Source organism: Symsagittifera roscoffensis, chromosome 1 (genome assembly GCF_963678635.1).
Source record: "Symsagittifera roscoffensis chromosome 1, txSymRosc1.1, whole genome shotgun sequence".
Taxonomy (NCBI): domain Eukaryota; kingdom Metazoa; phylum Xenacoelomorpha; order Acoela; family Convolutidae; genus Symsagittifera; species Symsagittifera roscoffensis.
In genome coordinates, this window is record NC_087062.1 from 38,005,786 (window position 1) to 38,029,237 (window position 23,452).

At 42.5% G+C, this 23,452-nt stretch overlaps 1 protein-coding gene across 1 annotated transcript in view; it reads left to right on the forward strand.

Annotated features, from left to right (window-relative positions):
* Window positions 1-23,452, forward strand: part of LOC134844082 (protein YIPF6-like) — a 509,298-nt gene that overhangs the window by 5,961 nt on the left and 479,885 nt on the right. The gene's annotated exons all lie outside the window — the stretch shown is intronic.

Consider the following 23,452-nt stretch of genomic DNA (forward strand, 5'->3'; position numbering starts at 1 on the left):
ATTGTTGAAAAATTATTGTGGTATAGCTTTTAACAAGTTTACTTGACGTCTTAATTTTCTGAAAAATTCTGGACTTGAAACAGCGAATTAGAGTTGAAACTGAAGGAATTTTTGATTAAAAAAAGTAAAATTCAAATGTTTTCGCAACACTGGGCATCGTCAGGATTTATACATTTCTTTAAATAGTAATCAGACCATCGAAAATATCATAGTAACCGAGGTTACAGTCAGCAGCCTTTTCATCACATTATCCAGTTAAAATCTTAGGAACTTTCTAGATACTGAAGAGTAAGGTATAATGTTAATAGAAGTAGAGAATCATTGTAAATTCAAACAAATGATTTCGAACGTTTTTGTGCATCTTCAGGTTTTAAGAATCTAAACTATATGTTCAAAATGATCAAAGATTATAAAGTGTCATATACGTCATTATTTCAAAATTTAAAAAACTTATCCTTTTACAACTTCACAATTATTACTAATCTTGGAGAAATTTTTGCTAAAAAGTAAATTTCAAACGTTTTCGCAACTATGTACATCGTCAGGATTTGTACAATAAACTTATCTAAATGACGATAAAACATCAATTCATTCATGTCATTCGTGTCCTTGGTCCGCCTCTTTACAATTGCTCTACCCATGATATTGATGTTTCAGATTTTCCACCACGTTATCAACTTATGCTGACGATAACAATCCTCTTGTAGCTGGCTGCAATAGCGCTGACAATGCTCGGGAAGTTATTAGTTCGCTCTGTCACCAATTTGACGCAAGAAACTTGTTTCTCAATGTTCAAAAATCTTCCAAGGAAATGCGTATCATTTTCAACCATAGTGGCAGTAATGCCATTCATATGGTTGAGGGCATTGAGGTTTTTGATGACCTCAAAGTGCTGGGGTTTACGATTGACTCTAAATTTGGTTTTTCTAAGCATATTGACAAAGCTGTTAAACAATCGAATTCTATACTTTTTTCAATCTGGCGTCTTGGTAAAATCGGTTATTCGAAGGACGAACTTGGTATTTTGTATCGTGCTTTTATTCTCCCAAAGCTTTACTATGGCATTAATGTTTGGGGTGGTTCAATTGTTAAAGATCTAGAGAAGATAAATTTGTTTCAAAGACGTGCAATAAGGCTCGGCGTTACTGATACTTATGAACCAATATCTGCAACTATTAGAAGAGCTGACCAAAAACTCTACGATGCAATCTTCCAAACAGGTTCTGATCATCTGTTGGTTTGATTAGTTCCGACACGTTCTACCTAGTCAGCAAACAATCTGCGCTGTCGTGATCCACCTATTGCTCGCTGTAAGATGGAGAGGCAAATGAAAATATTTCGTTATCGCCTGCTTCGCAGACTTCATGACATATAGTTTAATTTGTTATGTCTTAATACGATTTATAGATGTCATTCTATAACTAATTTAAGTATCTATCTAGCTATCTATCTATCAAATTACAAATGTTATTTACAATAATTCAGATACATTTTGGTTCTAAACCATCATGTTAAAAAATTAGCCAATCACAGTTGACCTCTAAATTACTATTATGATTAACATATTTTTTAACCTCTCATAATAATTAAACAGCTTTAATTTATTTTGTCTGGAAGTTTCTGAGTCATAATTTTGATTTATACATGCACATTTTAAAATAAAAAACCAAAAATATTTTGGGACTAAATTTTCAGTGTTAACTCCCTGCTCCTAAACTCATCGCGCCTGTTCAAGCCCGGTTTCTCTTTCCTGATATGTATTGCCTCTAGTGTTAAGAATTTTGTTTGGTGTTTGATCTATCTATTATTTCCCAACTAAGATCTGCGCTATTTCCCCCAAGTTGGCATTGCTTAAGGTGGAGGCCTACCGGTGAGTCTGCTTTCTTATGTTAATCAATTCTAGTGGTAAAATGTCGAACAGTTTGACCGACATAGGTGGAAGTGCAACCACTACATGACATATATAAACCACTCTTGACTTGAGGTCATTAGAAAATGCTGACTTCAGTGATGGTGAATATGATTCTAGTTTTCTTGTGGTGAAAACCACCTGAACGTTAGTTAATTTTCATTAACCTGTTAGTAAAATATTGGCTTTGGTTACCTCTATATTGCACCATCAGCATTAGGGGCTTCTTATCCTTTGGTGATTGAGTTGACAAACACCTCTCACTATCCAGGGGCTTGCCCTTACCCTCGATGATTTCGCATAAGGCGCCTAAGCCACTTTTGCGAACCAATTTTCAGGGTACTGATTTGTCAGCCATTGCGCCCTATTAGTTTCCATTGCCTTATCAAATTGATCCCAGCTAGATGTACTCCTAAAAACCCTGTGTACAGTGCTTTGGATAAAACTACGCTTATACGGAGTTGGCGCGCAGCTTCTATAGTTTAGTTGATACCAACTGCAAGTTGTACCCCTACCCTGCGATAAATTTATGTTCAAAGCCAGGAACGCCAAATTCCCCTCCGAATTAGTTTCCTCTGGAGTGAAATGCAGATTTGGATGAAGAGAATTGGCGGCATCGAGAAGACAAAACTCGGCTCCCCTCTTACTGTTCTAACAATATCATCCAGATACCTGAGGAACAATTTCACCTGGTGAGTATCTTTCTCCTTGTTCTTAGCGCGGCAGCAGCTTTCACAGTACCAGACTATCTCGGTTACTGATGCGTACACATCATCGGATATTTGTCTGCATTTTATTTGATACCAGTTTCGGCAACACTTGCATTCAGCCTCCTGTATCTCAGTTCCCACCGGTATTTCTTGTCTTAGAGCAAACTTGTTTTGTTTCAGCCATAGGTTTGCCAGAATTACCGCTAGAATGGGTATTGCTAGACCATCAATTTGCACATACCATGAATCATTACACTTGAAATATATTTTGTTTACCGCCATATACAAAAGCATTTTCATGGTTGCTCTTTGAATATCAGGAGGAGCTTCTGTAGGGCAATTTCAATTGCTTCCTTCAGGGAAAGTTAGTGTACAAACTTTTCACATCAAGAGATATTATGGTTTCATCCGGATCTAGGGCAATGTTTTCAATTGTTTCTCCGGGATCCTTAGCATTGGTTTCTATATTGGCTCCATCGGTTTTGTCAAAAATTTTGCAAGCATTTTGCTAAGATTCTCATACGAGCTGCCTGGAAGGGATAGTACTGGTCGTAAGGGTGTCTCAGGCTTGTGTACCTTAGCTACACCGTAAAAACGGTCGGGTTGCCCCCTGTCGACCTCATCTTAGAATATAACTGATCACTTATCTCGTCATTTTTTTTCATGGCTAGTAATTCTTTGTTAAGTTCTTCCTTAATTTTAAGTATAACTTCATCAGTGGTTGCATCTTTTTTCACAAACTGAACAGATTGCAACACGGATTCCAGCTTTGACTCACACGTTTGTTTCCTCATTATGCAAAAACTACCCTCTTATCAAAAGGCACAGCCAGCAACCCTTTATCTCTGAGATATTTCCTCGTGTTTTCAACGGCTTTGTCTCTTGGGTTTACATTACCTTTTTTGCATATGCCTTCGCGGCGGCTTCTATTTCACATAAATTTTCACCAGATGTTTTTAATATTTTCAATTGTGAGAGGAAAATGTCGATACCCGCCAAAAAATGTGTTTCGTTAAATTTGTCTCTAATGGGATGCTTCGGGCCCATTGATAGCACTTCATGTATCCATTCAGGCAGTTCAATGTTATCAAGCACCGTAAATGATCGCTCATTTCTCTCCCAAGAGGTTTATCATGTCTCTCGGACAGTTTTTCAAAATTTTTTCTTTGGTTTTTTGATGTTGTCTTTAAGCTTGCCTCAACTTGACGCCTCACGAAGCGGAAAAAGGATGCCCACCACTGTTCGTCGATTTCTTTTTATACCAGTGATCTTGCTTTCATTAGCATCTCCTCGTATCTTTTCCTATCCTCATTTGCCCCAGAAGTTTCAGTCCTTAGTAGTCTCAATTGAAAATTATGAGCAGCTTCGTCCAAAAAAAACCGTTCTCGGGGACCCTAAACTTCAAAAAGTCCGGTATTAGATCGTTTTTCAGACTTTTTCTCAAAAATTTCAGTCTATGTATAGATACTTGAACTTCTTTAAAGAGTTTTAAATAGTCTAACACAATTTTCCAAGTTAGTTTTTTTTTTAAATTTGTCTGAGCCAAACATCAGGCAAAAGTACTGTGGTCATTGTTTTGCAGGCCACGAGTAATGAAACTCACAAGGCACAAAGCAAAACAAATCACGCTTTCTCACCACTGTCTCTGAAGTGCAGACACTTCCTCTGCCTTCAGCTTCTGCTCACGTCTTGCTTTCACCTTCCTCCGTGTCTGTGATGGTCTTTGTTCTTTGCCTCTGATATTGCCAATCAGCTCTGACAGCCTTTATTTGTGTGCCACTACCAATCGCAGAGATTTCAACTCCAATTCAGCACTCTGGTGCAGCTTCAAATTTTCCTTGAAGTGCTCCGGGTCGTTTTGCGTGCTCTTGGAGAGTAGCCGTTTTGTTGCTGGAATAATGAGCACTCCTATGCCGAGAAGCTGACCAAACAAGTCGGGCGTTCCTTCATTTCTGCAAAAGACGATCGCCAATATCTGCTGCTTCTTCGACTTCGAATAGTCTTTCAGCTCTTCGACACCGGCTAGGCGATAGTTGTTTGTTCTGTGGCTGCTAATGGTGTTGTTCACCACGTCGTGCCACACAACCACTTTTTTCTCCTTCGATGGACTGTCTTCCAGTAATCGTCGGAGGTTCTTCCTTTGGTTCAGCAAGTTGTTATTAAGGGATAGGTTAAAAATTGCTGTAACAAGGCTCTCGTAACGCTTTTTTTTCACATGTGTTAATGGTGTTGATGCTGTGGAACAGGGAGCTAGCTGCTTCAATATGAATCTTTTCGGTAACTCAAATAAAAAATGGCCATATTCTACGTATCGATAAAAAACACTATAAAAACTTCCTATACAATCATAAAAATCATTTAAAGTTTTTATACTGGCCCTTTAATATGAAAACAGTTGGAATTTTAAGCTCTTCGCTTTTAGGTTTATCACAAATTTACAAGTAAAATTGAAGAAGTTTTTGCTCAAAAGTAAGTTTCAAACGTTTTCGCAGCTATGTGCAAAGTCAATTTACAAATGTTATTTTTCATAATTCACATACATTTTGGTTCTAAACCATCATGGTAAAAAATTAGCCAATCAAATTTGACCTCTAAATTACTATTACGATTAACATACTTCTAATCTGTAAAATTAATTAAACAGTTTTGAATTAATTTGTCGGGAAGTTTCTGAGTCATAATTTTGATTTAGACACGTGCGTTTTAAAATAAAACAAAAATATTTTGGGACTAAATTATCAGTTGTAAAAGTTATCAATACCAAATTTTCAGAACTAATATCATGTAACAACCTTTAAGTAACAATTTTAATAAATTAGCCACAAATTTCTGAGTTTTTAACTTTTTGTATTCAAAATTTCGTTTTCTTGCTAACTTCATGCTAATATGAAAGTTAATTCGAAATTATTTGTTTTAGCCTTAGTGGCGGATTCTGGAACTATAGCCTAAATGTGTCATCTCCATACTTCTACTGGTCGCGCGTGTTAAACGCGCCGGTCTCTTTTCTAATTTGCAGCGCCTCTCATGCAAGTAACTTAATGCTGCTGGTGGCCTATATCACTACCTCACTACCTTATATGCTGTCCACCTCTTGTAACCTCTTTTCGGTGTTCCTCAGTCCTTGTGGTGAGATATCGGACCGTCTGGCCAACATAGATGGACTTGCACTCAAAGCGTTCAAGTCTGTCCACCACTTTTGATTTCAGTTCAATGTTGAAGGAGGATTTTAAAGAGAGCATACAAGTTTTCATTTTCCGCGTATGGAATATTATATGCTCATTAGCGATATCGCGCTCTTTTTTTTGCTACTGTCTGACTGTGATTCCTCCGATATTGAACCATCAAGATGGGCGGTGAATCGCTGCTATAGTCACAGGGCTTCTTTTCTCAGCCATCTGGTTTTTGTTTGCCCCCCCCCCCCCATGATCTTTTGAAGGGCTTGCGATGCACCCCGCGACGACCCACTTTCCCGATACTGGATATCCAATCACTGTTTACGGTTGTTTTCCATTGCTTTATCAAAATTTTCCCATGTGGTCGTACTGAGAAAAACCCGTTGAACAGTCCCTTCTATCAAACTTCTATTGTACTGAAGGTTGGCGCAACTTCTGAAATTTAGTATGTTACCTGTATCTGGTGGTTTCTGATACCATCTACAGTTACTTTTCCTGTTTTTATCAATTCTAATTTTTAAAATCCACAATTGCCAATTTCTCAGATGTGTTTAAGGTCTCTTTTGTGAACTGTAACTTTGGATGTAATAAGTAATTACAGTACCAGATAGTAATTCAAGCATCATATGATTTATAGTAGCATTTTATGTGACACCAGTTCAAACAGCGTTCACAACCCTCACCTTTTGACCTGTATGTGACCTTTTTATTGAACTTACATTTGTTGCATTCAGATCTTTTTCGGGTATAAACATTTAGGGATTATCCCCCGACTGTAGAGTTTTGTACTACTTCACCCAAAAAACTGCTAAAGTAACGGCAAGAGATGCCCTCATTGCCAATTATTATTTTTCAACGTACCATATTTCGTTGCACTTGAATTGGATTGTCTAAATGTCAGGTTCAACAGTCTCTTCATGGTTTTCCTAGCAACTGATGGTTGTTCATGTTGCTCATAAAATTTTCTCAGAGCTAATTCTATTACTTCTCTGAGTGGTACACTTGCGTAAAAACTCTTCACATCTAGAGATATCACATTTTCATTGGGCTCAAGACCAAAGCACTCTAAGATTTCTCTCGTCCTAGTGACTTGGTTTCGATGTTTGCACCCTCTTAACTCTCAAAAAATTTTGCAAGAACCTTGTTCAGGTTATAATAAAAGCTACCAGGCGAGGAGAGGAACGGTCTCATTGGGTTACTCTCTTTATCCATCTCCGCCAACCCATAAAACCTGGCGGGCTGCCCCCCCCCCCCCAGTAGACCTCATCCTTGTGTAGAGACTCTCTTTGCGTCAAAACAATTGGCAGGTTGTCTTGGTGTTCGAACACAGCCCACAAAAACTTTTGCTCCAGCTGGACGTCCTGGTGCAGTGCCTGATATTCGTTCACCAGCTCCGTTCCTCTGTTCCACTTTGAAATGATGCATCTTGTAATAGGAACGACAATAATACCCGAGCTGATCCATTGGTTACTGATATCTGTGTACCGTTTCTCTGACAGTATACGATTGCGCTGATTTTTGTCAGTGTCTTCTTGTCCAGTGTCTTCAAATATAAAGAGAATCAGATGGTTATGGATCAATTCAAACAGGTTGAGAAAAATAACACCTGAACGGAATAAACCGGAATTGAAACTGACTCAAAAAGTCTTACCTGATATGAGGCTACGGGTCTACCATATTTTTATATGAAGCCGCGCGTTTGTTCTTTGGCTCTATAAATAGAAAATTCCTTCGAAAGGAGTTTTGTCATTAAAATACCGAGTACACAGGCAGAATTCGCAACCTGAACTGAGAGGTAGTTTCTCTGCTGAAGAAAACTATCTACCCTGGGTTCCTCGGTACACAAGCTCAATTTTATACAACCTTATTCAGAAAAATCTGTGCCAGGGCCGGAGGAAACCTGAACATCAAAGTCTATTGGTTGAAAAGGCATCCATCAAAATTTAAATCATTGTAATTATCAGATTTTCAGTCTTCGCCTCCTCAGCCGTTCCGGGGTTACGCCTGCGGCCGGAGCGTGCGCCTGTTCTAGTAGGGCTAGGGAGTCAACTTCCAACAGCTAATGGGATGAGCGTCAAACTGTCTGGTCGCTTCTGATCTGTCCTGTGGAGATGGCGTGGCTCTGAAACAGAGGGAACTTGTTGGAGGTGAAACTTTACTTTATGAGGGCATTCAGGTTTGAATTGCAGGAGAATCTCCCGGTTCTTTTAAGACATGATAGTCCATGCCATTCAACTTCGGTTACCTTTTATTCCGCAAACGCATCTATGAATCTCACAATTTTTTGAATGTAGGCGGAGTCCAATTGCGATTCTAAGCTATTGATTTTGACAGTTGCAATCTTCGATTTTTACACGGTATGACTTTCTACCATAGCGATTCAAACAGCTCCTGGTATGCATTGAGCTTTTGTACATCAGTAGATTCTAGTTTCACAAACCTTTGAGAAATTTCTCTTTTAAAAATGGACTCTGTCAAAACTTTTTGGATTTCATTTTCAGGAGGTAGTTCACATTTTGCTGATTCAAACGAAAATTCTAATGCTTCATTATATGTTCCGTCCTTGTGCTCCAAACCAAAAAGTTGACTCAAGATAGCTTTCGCTTTAACTGCTGAGGCTTAAAAAGCAGACAAAGCTAGTAGGCGAGCGGAAGAAACACCCAAGCCACCTTAACGAGAACTGCTTGCAAAAACTGGCTTTCATTTTTTTCTATATTTGTTACCTAAACTAAAGAGTTTCCTAAAATTTGAGTTTCCAAAAGTTTCCAAAAGATCACTTTGCAAAAAATAAAGACTGGAACGCAACAAATATAGGAGTTGCGGCATGAAAAAGCAATTTTTTAGGAGGAAAAACCATTATGTGCGCCCATCTTATCAATAACCTGGGAAACATCTGAAACGTTTTTTTTTACAAAAAACTAATTGTAATTCAAACTGGGAAATGTTATTTCGAAATTGCTTTTGAACCGTCACAAAGGCAATTCAAAAAATTCCGCTTTCTTAGAGGTTTTCAAGCCAATAACTTCGAAACGGTTTTCTTTCGGCAGCAATCTGATGTGATGTTTTGCTATAGAAAAAAGACTCAAAAAGCCTACAAAAAGGCGAATTCTACAATTCAAAAACTATTTCCTAGTAGTTTCAGCTTGAAGGTTGGAATAAATTTAAAAAACTAAAACGTCTGATAAATTTGTTGAAATTTATAAAATTATGTAAAATAGAATTTAAAAAAGCAATCTGCCAAGCTAGCACAAGCTTTGCGTGCAATACTGAATTTAAAGTCCAATTCAAATTTTTAGTTATGTCTTTTTTATTTAACCGATTTTGAACGGCTTTTAGTTACTCACTGACTTCCCCATGTAAGAACTTTTTAAAAAACCAATTAAACATGTTTTAGCATTTACGATAAAAGAATTGTGTCATTCGACCAGAATACGTTGATATTGTTTGAAGGAAAGAGTTAGAAAACCAGTTAGAAAGGTTCATTGAAAAAATAGAAACTGAACGTCGGAAATTTTGTCCGAAGTATTTTTTTTAAATTTCGATGTAAATTTAGTAGCATTGGTTTTTCAGTTTTTCGAAAAAATGTGCCTTGAAAGAGCGAAAAAGAGTTGAAACTGAAGGATTTTTTTGACAAAAAATTAATTCAAACGTTTTCTCTTGGCAGCGATCTGAAGTGTTGCTTTGATATAGAAAAAAAAAACGTAATATGCCGACAAAAATGTCCGAATTACGTAAAATGTCCGAAATAGTTTGTTTTTAATTTCGATGTAAATTTATTAGAAAAAATTACGAACATATTGGAAGAAATAAAAAAAGAAAACTGCCATTTTTGAGCAAGCTGTGCATGCAAAGTTTGGGTTTGTAGGTGACCTTGAGTAATAGGTTTTGTCTGAAAAGTATTGTTTTGCAAGCAAATTTTCTCTGAAATAGTTAGTTTGTTCTTTTTATTATGCCTGTCTGTGAGACAATATTCAGAACTAAGTAATCAAAAAAATCAATTTGCAATCGATTGGTTACGGTAGAAAACAAAACCTTCTGACTCAGTTTACCAAACAGAAGCCCCGGAACAAAATTATCAACCCTTCCAGGTGGCAAAGAGGACGCTTCTCCGACGAAGACTGAAGACTCAGAGACGTCTGCCACATTAGACTTTGAAACTGTTTTACAACAAATTTAAGATCTCTGGACATATTCTGCTCTTAAATTAACAAACACCTATTTTCGTTTCCAGGATAAAAGGAGCTTTTACTGAGAAAAAAAGTGGATCTATTTCCGATGGATAGGGTAAGTTTACACTACTGAGCGGAAAAAGTCGCAATAAACAATTGATCTGTAGCTGTGTTTTTTCGTGGTGAATTCTTGTGAACTCGTGGTCTGAGGATGTTAACACCTTAGTATGGGCTCAATTATTTTGCATTAAGCGAGTTAAACTGCAACGTTTGGTTGTTAGCATTAGACCGTAACACACGCGTTGACTCGATCTAACAAACGATTACTTAACTTACCTCTGGTAGAGACAGTTAAAAGCACAAAGTGCGAAGAGGAGAATCAGAACGTCATAGAAAAAAGTTTTTAAATTTTCGGTTCAGGTGCTAGAATTTCTGAGAATTAATGAAAACCAGAATATGTGGACCATAATGAAAAAAAAGAACAGTACAGCCGAACACGACGCGAGAGCTAGTCGATTAAATAAAAGAAGTTGTCGAGCGCGACACACTGTCGCGATTCTAGCATTACTCATCAAATTGCGCGAAGCCGGAAAGTTCAGTGGCAAATTCAGGACCAGACCGAACCCTCCAGATCCCGCAAAAAGACACAAAAGTGACTTGATTGCTCGTGAATGGCAGACTTGGAGGTTTTTTTTGATAAAAAGAGAATTTCGAAAATTTTGTGCATTTTTTGTGCAATTTTGCATTTTTTTAAACAAAAAATCATAATCCAAAATTTTCTTGCAATGTCACATGAGCTTCGAGTGTAAACCATCGTATTAAAAGAGTAATCAAACACAATTGACCTATAGTTTAAAATTTCGATTCAAATAATTTTCAAGAAATTTTTGCTAAAAAGTAAATTTCAAACGTTTTCGCAACTATGTGCATCGTCAGGATTTTTACAATAAACTACTCTAAATGACGATAAAACATCAATTTACAAATGTTATTTACAATAAATCACATACAATTTGGTTCTAAACCATCATGATAAAAAATTAGCCAATCACAGTTGACCTCTAAATTACTATTAAGATTAAAATACTTTTAACCTCTAAAATTAATTAAACATTTTAAAATTAATTTGTCTGGAAGTTTCTGAGTCATAATTTCGATTTAGACATGTACGTTTTGAATAAAAAACCAAAAATATTTTGGGACTAAATTTTCAGTGTTAACTCCCTGCTCCTAAACTCATCGCGCGTGTTCAAGCCCGGTTTCTCTTTCCTGATATGTATTGCCTCTAGTGTTAGCAATTTTGTTTGGTTGTTTGACCTATCTATAATTTCCCAACTAAGATCTGCGCTATTTCCCTCAAGTTGGCATTGCTGAAGGTGGAGGCCTACCGGTGAGTCTGCTTTCCTATGTTCCTCAATTCTAGTGGTCAAATGTCGAACAGTTTGTCCGACATAGGTGGAAGTGCATCCACTACATGACAGTTTATAAACCACTCTTGACTTGAGGTCATTAGAAAATGCTGACTTCAGTGATGGTAAACATGATTGTAGTTTTCTTGTGGTGAAAACCACTTGAACGTTCGTTAATTTTCGTAACCTGTTAGCAAAATATTGGCTCTGGTTACCTCTATATTGCACCATCAGCATTGGGGGCTTTTCATCCTTTGGTGATTGAACTGACAAACCCCTGTCACTATCCAGGGGCTTGCCTTTACCCTCGATGATCTTGCACAAGGCGTCTGAAGCCACCTTTGCGGACCAATTTTCAGGGTACTGATTTGTCAGCCATTGCGCCCTATTAGTTTCCATAGCCTTATCAAATTGCTCCCAGCTAGATGTACTCCTAAAAACCCTGTGTACAGTGCCTTGGATAACACTACGCTTATACTGAGTTGGGGCGCAGCTTCTATAGTTCAGTATAGTCCCTGTATCTGTTGGTTTTTGATACCAACTGCAAGTTACACGCCTATCCTGCGATATATTTGTAACATTCGCCCAAATATCACACAGCGACGGAGCGTAGAAAAAGTACCTATTGACGACTGGCAGGCGTCAGTTACCTTAATTCCACTCGTTTTTCACCGTCTCGACCTTGCCAGTTGATTTTCTGGTCTGTCTAGGGCAAAGTAAAAAGTTACTATTTTTAGGCCATCAGTCAAACGACTTTTGATCAGCTTTCGTTTGCATGCGAACACAACCACATAGCTGAGTCTCGGATCCTCAGACTACGTGATTGTCATTAAAAACACGGCTCGAACCACCTATTTCTATATGTTTTTGTGTGACAGTTTTATATTAAATCCATTGGAGATGGATTGACCTTTTCCTTTCTCTATCTACTCATGCTCTGAAATATTAAATAATAACGGTGTTTAATTCAGATCTAGGACATTACAGCAACTGTTATGGCTAGTTTACACAGTCCCTTCACATATAACAGTCCCTGGGGGACCAAGCCTCCGCTCCCGTGATTTTCTTGAGACAACACTCTTATCTCCTATATTTCGTGTCCCGGGAGGGTTCCGTGGTATTTCTCTTCCCCCCACTGAAGCCTCCGTCTCCACAAATATCCGTCACTAAGGTCCTTATCGTGTGTTATTGCCACGATAAGAGGCTCCGTAATTTTCTCGTCTCGGATACAACCGTTCGTCACAAAATATGGCGTCGTTCTGATTTTCGTCTTTTTTATTCAAAATGGCCGTCTTTTTTCTATTTCTCAGAAATGTTCTTCTTCCGATCGAAATTTTAAAAATAAAAATTCTAGAACATTCTGACCCTCCGTCGCAACACTTTTCTGTTCATAAGGCCTTTAGTCACTTTTATTTCTGTCGCGGAAAGGTTATGCTGTGTCATCTGGCAGAATGGCACATACTCCCCGGACAAGTCTCCATCAATGTCCCTATTGATCGCACAACACCGGGTTATCGTCAAGTAGGTATCCAGTTTTCTGTAACCAATCTTACAAATCGCATAAGAAAATGAAATTTATCTACTCCACTTCAACTCACTACGTGTTCACAAATGGCATCGTACTACATCTCACTGCCTTTCAACATTTTCACAAAATTTGCACCATGAGGAGTGTCCTAGATAAAATTTCTTTTCTGACTACTTACGTCGTCTTGTTATACAACTTCTTTTCGCTCTTTGTGATTAAAAAGTGGGACGTGGCACGGCCACGCACCCGTTAAAATTAACTTAACTTCACTCACCAAGTATAATTAGTCATTTATGCGGTCCTTTCAATATTAAAACTAAGAAACTCTGTGGCTAGGAAAGTTATTGAGTTACCCACCCTTCTCGAGCGAGTTTACTCAAACTTACCATGTCGCCACACAGTGAATTTGTGTCTTACACAGGTTAAAAACTTCAGTCGGGAATAAATAGGTAAATATACTCACCTATGTTCCTTATATACATACATAGATAGTAGTAACTAAAATCAACAATTTCAACAATTTTAACAATTGCAACAATTTTCAAAGTTTGGTCTGACCAAACTAAATCAAAACAAAAAGTTTCACAAGTTCAATAATCAAAACTTGGTTGATTTGTTCAAGTTTTTACACACAAAGACAATCAAGTTTTTCTCTCCTTCTCCTCTCTCCTTTGGTCATCTTCACTCCATCACTTCTCCATCCTGATGTTCAGCGTCACTGTCTTCCAGAACTTTCTCTAACATGTCCAGAGAGTTGCGGGCCGTGCCCCAACCCTCCTGTTCCAACAGCCTCGGTTTGCAACAAGGTAGCAAGTCCACATTCACCTTCTGCTCCCGGTTCCTGCAAAAGCTGTTGTGAAGACATAGGCTCACGTTTCGTTCTAGGTCAGCTCTTAAGACCTCTTTCTTCTCATCTTCAGTAACACAAGGCGTTCCAGCTACCCGCTTCACCGCTGTGGTGACCGCGTTTCTGTGCGTCAAGAATGCTCGTTTATAGGCTCCTGGTCCTATATCTAGCTGGAAAGATTGATAGGCTTCCGTATTCCTTGACATGTGACGCTTCGCGCGTTCATACATCCAAGATGTCATCACTGCACGGAACCAAGGGATCAATCTTTGCCTTGACCATATTCTTTCAATGGCTTTAGGTATTCTCAGAACCTTGCAGGTGGTTCTGAAAAGATCCAATTCACTACTCATTTTCACGTTGCTCAGCTGTTCAGGAGTCGGCACGGCCGTCTCCTGCTCACTGGTGTCTGCATTAGCCTCCAACCATCTCACTGCTAGCATGGCGCTAACCACCACGATTGACACTTGTTGATTCTGATCGGGCAACCCCGTGGAGTACAACTCCTCCACGTCCCAGACTAGGATCAGATTCCCGCGTTTAGGGTACCACAACGTCTGCGCCAAGCAGTGGCAAGGATACTCCCCATGGGTTCTCACTATGTTCCTTCGGGTCCGATACCCTGAGGCTCCTAATAACGGTTCCACTTCCATCAGGATTCTATGTAAATCGTCTTTCTCTTCTATGGTGGGGAATTCAGTGGGTAACGCTCCACTCGCTTTCTGTTTCTGGAACTCACTCACGTTGCCTTCGTTCAGTCTCATGAACTCTTCACCCACAACGTCTTGCAACTCGCCTTCGGATCTCTTCGGGACTGCCCGAAAGATCTTTGCCAACAAGTCATATGACCTCTCTGACATTCTGGCCAACCTCACGCACTTTGGCACAGAGAAAAGTTGGTCAACCAACACTTGTTGCGTCCTCGCATCCATCACCACCATGTGCGTAGGATACTTGCTATTACAATATGGCGCTGAGCTTGAACCCACCATATATTTTGAACCAGTAGGTCTGTGATAGGCTTCACTATCCTTCAGATTCATTTCATTCTCTAGGGCTTCTCGCCAGCCTCCAATCTTTTGTTCTGTCTGTAATGCTCCAGGGAATATTTCCACGCTGAGGGACGTCACTAGCTCATGGGCACGCTCCAAGCGCTCGAGCGACTCTATCAAACTCGTCATGCTGCAAAATCCCAAGGCTGTGATCAGGTTCACGTCCGTCACCCCATGGCAGTCTGCGACCAACTCCATGGCACTCTTATCTGACATGCTCAATCTTCCGTACAATCGTGCCAGTTATCGATGCTGCTCGCTTAGCGTAATCAGGCAGTGTCCCAGGTTACAAACATGTCCTTCCATCCCACTGTGTTGAGCCAAGCATGTGCCTTGCTTCAACCAATTACTCGATGTACCTTCCTCGGACAGCTCCGTGGACGGGTTGCTCTTCTTCTTCGTCAATCTCATGGCCAGCAGGTGTTGTATCATGGCCAGATCATGTAGACTCGCATCATCATCCCGGTCTAACATGATATCCGCGGTCATGTCCCAGATTAAGCCTGCGTTAGGATGGGGACACCAGGAAGGTTTCATGAGTTCCCACATCACTACTAGACTGGTTTTCAAGGGACCGTCCCAAGAACCACAATCAAAACTCACTTGCCCCTTTAGCTCGGGAATCGAGGGCTCGACTACTCGTTCTTCCAAAATAATTCCAAGCTTGGGTTGTTCCACCATCAACATTCCAATTTCCTTAATCCGTTCAACCCAGAAGTTGAGCACTGTGACTTGCTCGTAGTCGAAGTATGCTTCCCTGGCTTCTTCGTTCACGAAGGGATTATACGCCATCCCTGGTATACCAGACACGTATTGGAACGACTTCAGTTTCCCTAGTGTTGCAAACTCTTTTTGTCCTCTGGCCGCTTCAATCAAGTCTCTGCTCACTCTCAATTCTTTGTTGGAGTATCTTCTCACCTCTTCCAACTTGCGATAGCTTTCCATATCATTCGACTCCTTGCTTGGCACGGTCAATGGCATGTCCTGATATAGCTCTAGGAGTGCCCTAAGGAAGTTCCTTTCGCAATCAACTCCCTTTTGCCGAATGATCTTTATACATTCTCCCAACACAGGAGTGGGGATGCGATCCACCACGAACCTGACAAAGCAAAGGGCATCCTTACGCTTAGCCCATGCTATCGCTGAATCGTCTTTCGAAATCAATGCTCGTAGAGCTTCCATTAACTCTAGCTCCTGTTCTCGTGATTTCGAGTCATTACTGGCTTCATACTCCGCCTTTTTGATGCCCATCAAGCACCAAGCCAGTCGTATTTGCAGATCAGTTCTCACGCAAGGATGAGCCAGGTATGCTGCCACAGTAGCAGGTGCATTCATCGTCTCATCGAAGTATTTCTGGAGGGCCGCCCTCCAAGAAATTTCTAGCAGTTTTTCCAATCCGATTTCGTTCGCTTCTGATGACATCACTGTGCCATACTCTCTTCGATTGAAGTTAGAGTTCTCCGTAAGCCCCTTCAAATATTCTTGCATGGCTCTCTTCTCGCTCCAAGCCATCAGGTGCCCTCTCGCGGAGTTCCTCGCTTTCAACATATCCACATAACCCCCTGCCGGATCTCCCATATGGACCGATTCCGGCACAGTTATTCGACTGTACTCGACCACGTCGAGTTGTCCTTCCAGTTTCAACTTGGCCATGTTGATTCGCGAGGGCCTGTAATCTTCAAGTCCTCCAGATCCACATTGACTGATTACTTCCATTTCTAACTTAGTGTCTGCCAGGGTTCGCGCCGTCTTCTTCGACCTTGTGGCGGTTACGGTCAGACCTGCCAAGAGCATAGGGGGTATCAGATTCTCTTTTTCTCCCCCTGTCAGCGTTGTACTATATCCCTGCCCGCTCTCGCCTGAACGACCTGCGCTCGTTAAAGAGGTCACCACTGCGTTGGCTCTTGACTTCACCACTCTCGGGTTCATGGCTCGACTTCCTGTCTTCCCTTTTAGTCGCTTCAGCCCTTTCCTGGCTCGTCTGACAGGTAATTTCTTTGCAACATGCTGATCATCGGCACTGTCTTCTGTTACTGACTCGGTCAGAACATCCGACTCCATGGAGCTCACTATTTTTTCCAGGACCTCACGCATGATGGGTTGGTTCAATCCCACCTTCATTATGGACTGCGTCCCATATCGCCTTATCACGTCCCAAGATTTCTCCATGAAGTTTACTCGGCTCCAGATTGCTCCTGTCTTGCCTTCCAACTCCATTTGATATCTTTCCCATTCTTCTTCTGGTAATGTGCTGAGGAACGATATCTTCATTGACTCTTCGATTTTCCTCCTCCTTGGTGATTCATAAAGCAGTTTCTGCGGATCCCTGCTTCGGCACTCTCTAGCCTGGCTTATTGGGTCTATCGGAGATAGATCGGCCGACGCCTCCTTTGTAGGAGACATGAAGGACGATGGTGCCATTAGCAATAAACTCCCATCGACTTCCCCATCGTCGTCTTCACTGAACCGGTATTCTAGCAAGTCCCTTTCCAACGCTCCCAGATCGGTCTCTCCCGGTTTCTCCATCTTACTTCCGGTCCCGTCATCGTTATCGTCCTGATCCATCAATTCATCGTCGTCCGCATCAGGTTTCGGCCTAGGTCCCGAGGGTCCTTGTCGCGCGTCTGTGCCCGAATCCGGCCGAGCCGGTACGGCCATGTCTCCTGCATGATAAAACAATTCATCATCGACCAGGAACTCTACCAACTCCTCGCCGTGTGGGGCCAGGTCCTCTATCGTTATATATGAGCCACCTCTGCTCTCACTTGCCACCTCCAGCATCACCACTTTCGCTTCTCCTGACCACTTCAGTCTCGATAAGTCATCCGCTGAAGAATATACTTCGTTCCACGTTTCAGCCGAGACCTCTGGTCTCCTGGAGGGTAGTGCCTTGATCTTTTTCCTGCTCCAGGCATCGGGGAATGAGAAGTCAAACGTATGCGCAGCGGCAGCGTTCCAGCTGATGAAGCGCGGCTCCATCCCTCCACTCCACTTCAGCATTCTCTTCTCCTTCTTCTCCAGTGTCTCAATCGTCTCCGACGTCTGGATCTCTATCTCGCTCACTCTCACTCTCTTTAGGGGAGGAGCAGCTGTTGGAGAGTCGACAGAGTGTGACGGGCCTGGCCCATCACGTTGTCTCTTCGCTCCAATGAGTGGCTGCGCAGGTTGGACGGGCAAGGGCATCTCACCTAGCCGGTGGTCCCTTTGCTCACCTAGTCCTGGCTCACGAGCCAGGTCGTGGCCAGACATTTCTCCGCGCCTCCATCTCATCAATCGGTTTCGGCCTCTCTCGGCGGTCCCGGACTCACCGAAGGCCAACATCAACACGACTTCTGTAGGGCGATTCCCTCGACCCTCTCTTCCCAGTGCATTGAGGAGTGCGACCACAAACATCGCCAACCCCGGGTCTTCTCGTGTAAAATCACAATCGATCAGCCGCTGATAGATCTCGTCTAGAGTCGCTCCTAGACTCGCTGAGAGGAATTCCATGAGTTCGTTAGTGTCACCCATTTCTTTTCGTGTTGATTCTTCTTGTCGTGTCGTGTAATTTCTCTCTGTCTCTTCTGATTCAGTGTTCAGTAAACAATTTTCGATCAATCAAGATCTAAAAAACAGGTCGCGACTTAGAACCATCATTTTTGGATGCAACATCAATCAATTCTTTAAAACTCTCCATTGAAATTCTCTTCACAATTCTGATTTAAAATTTAGCACCAAGGTGGATCGTCCACCTTTATCTTTGTCAGAGTAGCACGAATAAGCGCTGTCACCTTGATGACACAAACATAAAACATATCATAACAATAACATAACATAAACACATAAACATCACACACCTATACTTTCATATAAAAACCTAATCCCTAATACTGTACCTAAAACCTAACCTAAAACTTGACTCTGATTCTTATCGAGCAACTTAATAAAAACCACTTATCGCCGAGCGCAATTCTTAGCATATGCTCAGATAGTATTTTTTATGTAAGTAAACCTCTATGTCAGTCTCTGAAAATATCACATGCACAAGAGCGTACAACTCTCTCGGATGTAGCTTTCCCCTATTAGGATCGTATACTGGCAACGAGAGAGAGGTCACACCTCTCTCAACCAGGAAATCCCTAAGTCGAGTCAAGGCCAACACCAAGCTCTCCGGATTCACGTGTTGCCTATCAGTAGCTTTCGTAACCAAAAAACACAAATATTTCCCTGGTATCTGTGATGCAACAGGGGGTAACGCTATCATTCCTCCTACACCCGGCCTCTGTTTCCATAAAAACTCGATATTCTTGTACTCTCTTTTAAAGTCGGCCGCTAGTGCTGTTTTAAAGCTTACGTCCGCAGTTATCGCTATGGCGCACGTGCGTTCCGTGAGTATGAAATCGCTGTCCGTTATAACGATATTGTTCGAATAGTGGTTCGGGAGATCAAAATACGATTCAAAGATTCGTCCAAAAGGTGGTTTCTTAGCATTCTCGCCCTCTGTCTCTAGTTCTCCGGTTTCCCTTGCCGATTTCAATTTTTTTATTATGAGATTTTCGGTGTGGGTGAGTCCTACCCCCACTCCCCGGACAAAAATATCCATCGACGTCCCCGTCGATCGCCCAAAGTCTAGGAGACCGAGGTTGGATTGTGGAACACGTAGAGGACCATCTGGGGCGACCCAGTTGGACTCGGTATTGTCATGACTGATGTATCTGACGCCATCTCTGTCGACGTCCTGAATCGTCAGGATCGTCTCTTTTGGATCTGTCGGCAGATCGTGGAGCCATTCGAGCACGCGCAAGTTTGTTAGTTCTTGCTCATGAGTCTGTTCCGCTTCTGGTTCGAACTCCACTTCCGGTTCTGATCGATCGTCGATCCAATCTTGATCCATATCGTTCACAAGGTCGATTTCTTTTAGGATTGCTACTTCGTCCAGCCCCACCAGCGAGTCTATGACATCACTCACTACTATCCGGTCTACAACGAAGTCCTCGCCATACGGATTGTATTTCTTCTGGTTTTTTCCCCTCTTACTTTGGCGTGTCTCCATAGTGAGCGGAAAGTCAGGCTGTATTCCTTTGTCAATTTCGGTTTGTTCTGGGCAATCCCAGTCTTCTTCGGCATATGGTAGAGTTTCATCGTCCACCTCTACTCGCTCAGTCAACTCGAGATCCAGTGGTAGATCACAATTGTCCACCATCTCATTCCCGTCGTTCTTGTCGCGAGTACCCCTTTCATTCACTTCACAAGCAGGATCCACTATTAAATAGTCTCCCTCTTGCATGTCCGCTGGGATGCACCAATCCTCGGACGAGGCGTTGTGTGGTTTGATATTCTCGTAATGAGCCGCTCTTCCGGTGCTCAGCCGATAAAAACGACCTCCTTGATGCACCTCTGTTATCTGAAATGGACCACGCCATTTCTTTAATAGTTTCTTGGTTCCTTTTGGTGGAACCACTTCCTGGAACACCCAGACGTAATCGCCAACTGAGTAGGCTTTTGCATCGGCTGTTCTTTTATCAAACCTCCTTTTTTGTCTAATTTGCGCCTGTTGCGTATTCCTCCTGCATAAGTCATTGAGGTCCTGTTGTCTTCTAATAACGTCCCGCACGTACGTTTGCGGTGCTGTCCTCTTCCCTTCATATTCAGGGTAGAAGAACGTTAACGGGAGTGCTTTTTCATGACCCGTGAGCATCATATGCGGACTTATTCCCGTGGTGGAATGCTCCGTGCTGTTGTAAGCACCCATCACTTGCGGTAAGTGCTTGTCCCAGTCATCCATGTAGCGTGAGCAGTAGACTCTCAACATGGATACCAGTGTGCGATTCTGCCTCTCGACTAGGCCATTCGTTTGCGGGTGATAAGTGGTCGAGTGGGCCTGCGCTACCTGCGACCTTTTCATTAACTCTTTCGTGAGATCACCTACGAATGCTTTGCCATTGTCAGATTGGAACGTGATGGGGCAGCCATGCCTTGCTATCCACACGTTTATCAAATGATCGCACGTTTCTTCTGCCGATGCTGTCATGCAGGGTGCCGCCTCCGCATACTTCGTAAAATGGTCGATCATTACCAGCACCTGATTATAGCCCGTTGCTGTCATGCAGATTTTCTGGTGATCAATTTGCACCACTTCGTTGAAACCTGACGATTCTATTGACTGTAGGGGGAACCTTAGTTTCCTGGGATCCTTTGCCTGTTGACAAGACAGGCATGCGGCTATCCATTTCTCACAAGCCTTCTTCAACCCCGGCCATTCGAATCGTTTTTGTATCCTGTTATACACTTTGTCCACGCCTTGATGTCCCATCTGATCATGTGAGCGAAAGAGCAACTCAGTCTGGTACAACTGTGGTAACACTATTGAGTTGTATTTATAAAGGACCTTGTCCTCCTCCTTGCGCTTACAGGCTACGATTCCGTCCTTATTCAGGTACAACAAGTCTTTTCTCTTCAGGTAAAACTGCTTCAGGATTTTGTAGCTGTCTTCTTCCAAGTCTCCCTTGTCAGGTGCTCCATTCTCGATCCATCTTTTCAGACTGCTCGTCATTCTATCATTTCGTTGAGCCCTCAGGAGATCCGACAGCCTGTACCTGGCTTTCAAATACGTCTTCACCACGTTCATTTGCCCACTCATTATCTCCGGAGCATGAGCATCGTCCATCAACTTGACACACCATATCTTTTTCAAAGGCGTCGCTTCTTGCACAGATGGTTCCAGATTGGTACGGACGACCGTACCATGTGGCAGCAATCTGGTTGGGCGTTTTGAAACTGCTATCAGTTCGAGCTCGTCTGCGGCATTGTCTACCACAGTGCCCTCTTCATCTGAGGTGTATCTGTCCCTGTCTGGATCCTGATGTATTTCCCGGTCCAGCCCACGCTGCTTCCAGTCTACCAATAAGGAGTGGATCGCAATCTCTGACACATCGGAATTGGAAGTTGTTTCAGACGTGTTGTCCCAGGACTGGGGTCTCGAGTCACCACTTGAAACGACTGATTCCTCAACATCATATTCCAAGTTGTCTGAGATGTTTCTTGACTCCCCGGACAAAACTCTGTCCATCGGTCGCTTTGAACCCGACTCCCCAGACAAAATTCTGCCCCTAGGTGGTCTAGTCAACCTCTCCCCGGACAAGTCGTCCTGCACGGGCTCAAAGATGTCTGACTCATCAGAGGAGACGTCCTTGACTGGCTCGAAGGTGTCAGACTCCCCGGACATTGTCTCGTCCATGGACGAACAATCTGGGCTTGGCTCGTATTCCTCTTTTGCATCCGTGAAGTGCACTCTCCTCGTGAAGCTAGATTTCGATCTGATCCTGACTTCCTCAGTAGCTTGGTTTTGATTCGATGTTCCATATTCAGTGAACGAAGTTCTCAACAATACTTCTTTCGGCATCGAGGTCACCAGCTGGTTGACGATCGACCTGCAATCCCGTTCAACGCCTCGGCTGCGAATGGACACTGGCCTCTTCTCCGTTCTCTCGGTGACAGTCAACCTCTGCATGGTTTCCCTCCATTCACGATCATGCCTATCCACTTCCCTATCCAACAAGTCACGGAGTTTTCCCATGACGTCCGGCGCCACGTTCACCGTCTTATTCAATAAAGCGATGCTGTTTATACCCAGCCTGGTCAGTTCTTGCTGTACCAAGTTGGATCGGACTAGCAGATCCAACGGAACGGGTTCGCCTCTGGCTAAAAGCTTTATCTCCGCAGCCGTCTCCACTGGAAGGTCAGGGTGTCCAGGTATAGGATGTCCTGATTTGTCTAACCACCTAGTAAGTGGCAGCTCATCATAGGTTTCTTTGTCCAGAAAGGAAAACCCGTCTTTGATCTCTGATTGGTTAACTTGCTTCTCTTCGAGGCGCTCATAAAATTCTGTCTTTTTGCTGAGGCTATCTGCGTTCTGGTGCTTGTCACGGGTACGGTGCTCTATGATCATGTGGTATCCATCCAAGCGCACGATCCAACGACCAATGTAGCTCTGGTCCATCGAATAGGTTTTCAGCCAGGCAAGGGCACGATTGTCCACACGCAACTTGAAGGGAGCACTCCCCAAGTAGGCCCTGTACTTTTCCACAAACGTGATCACAGCAAACATCTCCGCTTTTGGTGCGCCGTACTTCATCTCAGTGTCACTCAGGACTTTACTTCCATAAGCTATCGGACGAAGAACCGTTCTCCCGTTCCACTCCTGCTCTTGGTGAAGTATGCCTGATATCGCAACCACTGATGCATCCGTGTCCAGCACGAACATCCCCTTCTCCGTTGGCATGCCGAGGACCGGTGCCTCGCAAAGTTCGCGTTTGATGTTTTCAAATGAGACTTGTGCCTCATCAGTCCAGGTGAACTTTTTGCCCTTATTTCTCATCAACTTCTGCATGGGGTATATTTTGTCAGCATACCCCTTGATGAACTCGCGATAATAATTGGCGAATCCCAGAAAACTCATCAACTGTGTATCTGTTTTAGGTGCCTTCCAGGTCAGCACCGCTTCAACCGCTTCGGGATCTGGTCTCACTCCATGTTTGTCAACCAGGCGGCCCAGATACTTTATGGAATCTTTGAGGATTTCGCACTTAGAGGGTTTGCATTTCAGACCCGCCTGCTTCATGCAAGAAAACACCTCTTCCAACCTTTCGATGTGGTCTTCCAAGGTTGGTGTCGCGA